Source organism: Triplophysa dalaica, unplaced genomic scaffold (genome assembly GCF_015846415.1).
Source record: "Triplophysa dalaica isolate WHDGS20190420 unplaced genomic scaffold, ASM1584641v1 Contig1, whole genome shotgun sequence".
Classification (NCBI taxonomy): Eukaryota; Metazoa; Chordata; class Actinopteri; order Cypriniformes; family Nemacheilidae; genus Triplophysa; species Triplophysa dalaica.
The window spans coordinates 445,881-452,892 of record NW_026622635.1 but is presented as its reverse complement, the minus strand read 5'-3'; positions in this window follow the sequence as shown (position 1 = coordinate 452,892).

Here is a 7,012-nt window from a genome sequence, read left to right as displayed (position 1 = left end):
AGTTTTTTCTAACCAACAGCTAACGTTCCCGTAACGTTCCCTTCACGTTAGTTTTTTTCTGACCAACAGCTAACGTTCCCGGAACGTTCCCTGCAGGTTACATTTTTTAGAGTAACAATAAAACCCAAAAATAACCTGCAGGGAACGTTCGGTACATGTTCCCTTTAGTTTATATAGCATTAAAAATGAAGTCTTAATTAACAAAGACTTTCTGTGAACCTACATTCGAAAATTTTAATTTTAATAGAACCATACAAACACAGATGAAAACTCTTTAACTCAAACTCTTTAAATATCTAAATATAAATTACCAAAAGTGATCTTATAAGCCTGACAAACATTACCATTATCAGGCAATGTGAGCACGCATGTACAACGTTTATTCTGTTTCTTACCATTTTCCGAAGTCTGCATTCAGGTTTTCAAGGAAATTCCGAATCAGGTCAGTAAGATTGTAATATAATAGAATATAATAGATACTAATATAATATAACTAAAACCAATTTTACTTTCAAGGAGCAATTATGGGCACCTTATCATTTCACAATCGTATAAATCCAATGTGTGGCATCACAGTGTTTGTAGAATGAATTTTCGATAGTTATTGACAGTTTTACGGTGTTGAATCATGGATTTTGGCATCTGATAATTGTAACATGAGTTCAGTTATTGTAAGACAGTACAGAATACTGCAATGTCTCTGAAAGACAGGGGGACTAGACACTACACTAGTGACAACATATAGAGGCTAACACTTCTGTACTCCGCTTACTGGAAAAATAGGCAGTAGATGATTTTTAGATATTTTTTTGGTTTACTATTACTGAGATTGCTGAAATTAGACATTGCTGGCCTATCAGCTTTCAGGCAAGCCTAAACAAACAGTAAATTACACATCACTAAAATTACAAGAGGCTTTAACAGTTTTATTAAATTGGGAATAAATCATACATATGGAACAAGAGAAATGACTGGGGAAATAATAAGTTTATGCAGAATCAATACAGGGAAAATAAAGCATCCATCCATCCATCCATCCATCTTCTTCCGCTTATCCGGCGTCCGGGTCGCGGGGGCAGCAGTCTAAGCAGGGATGCCCAGACTTCCCTCACCCTAGACACTTCCTCCAGCTCTTCCGGGGGGACAGCGAGGGGTTCCCAGGCCAGCCGGGAGACATAGTCCCTACAGCGTGTCCTAGGTCTTCCCTAGGCGTCCAGGGGGCATCCGGAAAAGATGCCCGAGCCACCTCATCTGGCCCCTCTCGATGTGGAGGAGCAGCGGATCTACTCTGAGCTCCTCCCGAGTGACCGAGCTTCTCTAAGGGATCGCCTGGCCACCGTGCGGAGAAAGCTCATTTTGGCCGCCTGTATCCGGGATCTTGTCCTTTCTGTCATGACCCACAGCTCATGACCATAGGTGAGATAAGGAACGTAGATTGAACGGTAAATCGAGAGCTTCGCCTTGCGGCTCAGCTCCGTACAGCGACCGCATTACTGCAGAAGCAGCGCCGATCCGTCTGTCAATCTCCTGTTCCATCCTTCCCTCACTCGTGAACAAGACCCCCAGATACTTGAACTCCTCCACTTGAGGCAGGAACTCTCCACCTACCTGAAGTGGGCAAGCCACCCTTTTCCGACTGAGAACCATGGCCTTAGATTTGGAGGTGCTGATTCTCATCCCAGCCGCTTCACACTCGGCTGCAAACCGTCCCAGTGCATGTTGAAGGTCCTGGTCTGATGGGGCCAGCATGACGACATCATCTGACATGAAAATAAAGCACTTATTCTCAAAACCTTTACTCACTGATCCCCCAGAGGGACTAAAAGCACATCAAGCACTCCCAACATCACGGGAATTGTTGAAAGACAATTAAAACATTGCTTGTCAGGGATGGAGTGTGTCCATTTCAATTATGCTGAAATTGGGGAAACACTTGATCCTAACAGATAAACACCTGCAAAAATAAAAGTAGATTAATAGCAGCAACAATAAGCGTTATTCCTGATCATATATATGTACTTATACATTGGTTATAGGAATGACTCTATGAATTATATCATAATATATAGCATTATGATACAGGGGGACACTGTCACTGCATGTTACACTGTCAACATGATTAAATGTCACATAAGTTTTGTTCTAGAACGCATCTACATTTCAAATAAAAAATATATGCAAATTGAAACATGTGTAATGTGTTTACAAAAAAAAAACAAGGATTTTCATTGCAACTGTTAGTTCTCAGTGCAATTTTAATAGAGGGGAAAGAGTATGGAAACAGCAATCATACTTTAAGCAATCAATTTGATTTCCTTTATTATTAAGAGTTCCCACAAATACATGCTTGCAATCAACCACTGCATTAATGCTGAGTGGTATACACTTTTCCTGGGGATAGTGCTGTAAAGGTTTTGGGTGATACTGGCAGAAGTTGAACTGCAGAATTGACTGGCTGGCTCCGACAATAACAGTATATGTATTGTTTATAAACAAGGGTTTTATTGCAATACTGTTTGCTACAGGCAAGATTGTTAGAATGTAATTACAAAACTCGGGAACAACAAATGCTTTTCTTGGCTGCACTGACAGCCAGGCAAAACTTTGTGGCTTTAAGAAGAGTGTGATTCCACATTTTGATTGCCGGTTCGATCCTCAGGTCAGGCGGGTAACGATTGAGGTGTCCTTGAGCAAGGCACCTAACCCCTACTTGCTCCCCGGGCGCTGCAGCGATAGCTGCCCACTGCTCTGGGTGTATGTGTTCACCACTTGCTGTGCGTGTGTTCACTACTCTCTGGATGGGTTAAAAGCAGAGGTATATTTCGGATATGGGTCACCATATCTGACAAACAGGTCACTTTCACTTTTTCACTTTCATCTTGCCATGACTAAATGACTGGAGACGGCAGAGAAAGATGAATGTTCTACCGTAGATTATTCTTTAAATAATCAAATGCCACATGACAATATTTGAACAACATAAAAAGAAAATAAGCCAATAACAATATTGACAAATTATACTATAGCTTGTCAAGCTATACAATTAATATGATTAAAATATTTTGTATACATCACAAAAAGATTTAGAAAAGTTATGATGGAAATGCTCTAATATATGGACAAAGCGAACTGCAACTGATAAATGTGGTAAAATAACTATTATTACTTTTAATCAATGCATACAGAATCCAATTATACAATGAATTAAAATGTACTATGGTTGAGGTAAACAAACACTAAAGGGCATATGAAAGAACTATTGTAGTTGTGGTTGTAGTGGAGTAGGCGGGGCGGAACCCGGGTTCGAGACCAGTGAGTAACTGTTAATGAGCGCCAGATCGGGAGCATAAAGAGAACGAGCGACCGGACCGTCGAGGAGAGAGGACTGGGCCCGAACATGTTTTACGTTTGTATTTGTTTTTATGTTATTTCGTCGGCAGTCGTCTGTGAGGGGCGGCCGGCTGTCTTTTACTTTGTTATTATTTGATTAAATGTTTGCCGGTTCCCGTCTCCTTTCTTCCACCCTCTTTGAACCTTTCTATAGTGGTTAACTCGTTTAATGTATCATGAAGGTTTCCAATGTATAGTGCAATTCCCAATTGCCTACATGCACCAGGCCATGTTTAAAATGAGAATACAAGGACAAAGCTCAATAATCAATTATACTTTTCTAAAGGTTTAAAATTAATTTGAGGTGACACTGACAGGAGAAAACCTACTAACCTGTGCTAGTTCACTCTTTCTACACTGCTAGGACCATGCTGAAGTGAATACTGACCAACCGGTCTGGACTAAAGTGTGAACGTCTGCTAAGCAAATACCACATACTTCATGATGTACAAAATCCAGCCTATTGTGCATTTACCACCAGACCTTGCAGGCAGCACACACCTGTTTGAGAATTTTCTTCCAGAGCTCACAAAGTCACGACAGCGGACGCTTATTCAAGTGGCTATTCAGTTGATGGAGATTACAAATTCTTCGTAGACTCAATCTGTGGAAGCCACATAATGCAAATTACAAGACCGAACAGCGTCTTCTTTCTTAGGAGGTTATTGGATTGAGTTGCATGAGTCATTTGACTAGAAAAAAAGATGGAGAACAGGTAAGACATTTAAAAACTCATATATATATATACACAGTGGGTACCGAAAGTATTCAGACCCCCTTAAATGTTTCACTCTTTGTTATATTGCAGCCATTTGCTAAAATCATTTAAGTTCATTTGTTTTCCTCATTAATGTACACACAGCACCCCATATTGACAGAAAAACACAGAATTGTTGACATTTTTGCAGATTTATTAAAAAAGAAAAACTGAAATATCACATGGTCCTAAGTATTCAGACCCTTTGCTGTGACACTCATTTATTTAACTCAGGTGTTGTCCATTTCTTATGATCATCCTTGAGATGGTTCTACACCTTCATTTGAGTCCAGCTGTGTTTGATTATACTGAATGGACTTGATTAGGAAAGCCACACCCCTGTCTATATAAGACCTTACAGCTCACAGTGCATGATACAGCAAATGAGAATCATGAGGTCAAAGGAACTGCCTAAAGTGCTCAGAGACAGAATTGTGGCAAGGCACAGATCTGGCCAACGTTACAAAAAATCTGCCGCACTTAAGGTTTTTAAGAGCACAGTGGCCTCCATAATCCTTAAATGGAAGACGTTTGAGACGACCAGAACCCTTCCTAGAGCTGGCCGTCCAGCCAAACGGAGCTATCGGGGCAGAAGAGCCTTGGTGAGAGAGGTAAAGAAGAACCCAAAGATCACTGTGGCTGAGCTACAGAGATGCATTCGGAAGATGGGAGAAAGTTGTAGAAAGTCAACCATCACTGCAGCCCTCCACCAGTCGGGGCTTTATGGCAGAGTGGCCCGACGGAACCCTCTTGTCAGTGCAAGACACATGAAATCCCGCATGGAGTTTGCTAAAAAACAACTGAAGGACTCAAAGATGGTGACAAATAAGATTCTCTGGTCTGATGAGACCAAGATAGAACTGAGTGGCCTTAATTCTAAGCCGTATGTGTGTAGAAAAGCAGGCACTGCTCATCACCTGTCCAATACAGTCCCTACAGTGAAGCAGGGTGGTGGCAGCATCATGCTGTGGGGGTGTTTTTTCAGCTGCAGGGACAGGATGACTGGTTGAAATCGTGGGAAAGATGAATGCGGCCAAGTGCAGGGATATCCTGGACGAAAAACTCTCCAGAGTGATCGGGACCTCAGACTGGGTCGCTGGTTTAACTTCCAACAAGACAATGACTCTAAGCACACAGCTGAAATAATGAAGGAGTGGCTTCACAACAACTCCGTGACTGTTCTTGAATGGCCCAGCCAGAGCCCTGACTTAAACCCAATAGAGCATCCCTGGAGAGACCAAAAAATGGCTGTCCACCAATGTTTACCATCCAACCTGACAGAACTGGAGAGGATCTGCAAGGAGGAATAGCAGAGGATCCCCAGATCCTTGTTGCATCTTTCCCCAAAAGACTCATGGCTGTATTAAATCAAAAGGGTGCTTCTACTAAATACTGAGCAAAGGGTCTGAATACGTACGACCATGTGATATTTCAGTTTTTCTTTTTTAATAAATCTGCAAAAATGTCAACAATTCTGTGTTTTTCTGTCAATATTGAGTGCTGTGTACATTAATGAGGGACAAAAAATGAACTTAAATGATTTCAGCAAATTGCTTCAATATAACAAACAGTGAAAAACTTGAGGGGGTCTGGATACTTTCTATACCCACTATATATATTTATATATATTGTAAGAAATGTTTATGTTCAGGTAATACCTTTAGTTTTAATGGACAAATCAATACTACTACAATTACACTAAAATGTATTCTGTGTGGCTGAACCTGTCACTTGGCTTACATGTGTGGCAAATATTAAAGTTATCATAGCTGTTAAATTTTAATCTATACAGATTTCCTTAAGACTTGTCCACTTGTTATAAAACGCTATAGGTCTGGGGAAACATGGATACAATTTTGAAAGATGTAACTATTTACTTACAAACCCTCCAATGACTATGATATAAAACAACCTTTCCGCACATCATACAAATCATGCTTACCTCTCAACTACACCTTTAAAACACTTTTTCATCCATCGGCTTATGGGTGACACATGAGATGTCTTATCCTTGGTTTGTTGAATTATAGACCGAACAAACAGGGACTGGCATCCACTTTTCCTAAAGAAAAATTAAAGAAAAAGAATGAAAATGTGTTACACCTCTAACACATAATTTACATACAAAGGACTAAGCTTATGATTAACGTTGTTATTAAGTATTAAAATAAATAACAACCTTAATAAACAGTTATTATAGCTCTTTTTAGGGTATAAGAACTGCTTTTAACTTATGGCAAACAAATAGATGATTTTTAATAAATATGCATTCTAGAGGTAGTTATACAAAATTCTCGTTTAGATGGACACATTAAGCATTTAAGGGCAGCTAGTACTAGCTAATAACTGCATAAATAATAGTCTGCACAATAGTCTGTTATTGGCATTCAATCGCAAAAAAAACAAGTGTTTGCCGACTCGCTTTCAGATTCCAATTACCATATTGCACAATTATATTTAAAATAATATTTTTTATATTCATAATTTATTGAGACATGTTATTATATAAATGCACATTATTTTCTTAGAAAAACGAAAATAAGCCAACGAAAAAAAAAACTGTCAAAAGTTATATTTTGCTCGCGTGCGGCGCGCGAACCCTGAATGCGGGCAGCCTATAGGTCGAGGTCTTTACCCATCGCGCGCACAGAGCGACTACCTTCTGAGAGGAACCTGCGGTCCGTCAGTTATCCTGAGGTAAAATACTTTTTTTAATTAATCAGCCTATACAAAATACATTTGTAGTGAGCTTTTACGTTTTAAGTGTCTTTGCAAATGACATTTAAAACTAAGACAAAGTTAAGAAAATCTAAGTTGTAAAACTAATACTGGCACATAGAGGAATTTCGTGTCACAAAGCTTTCA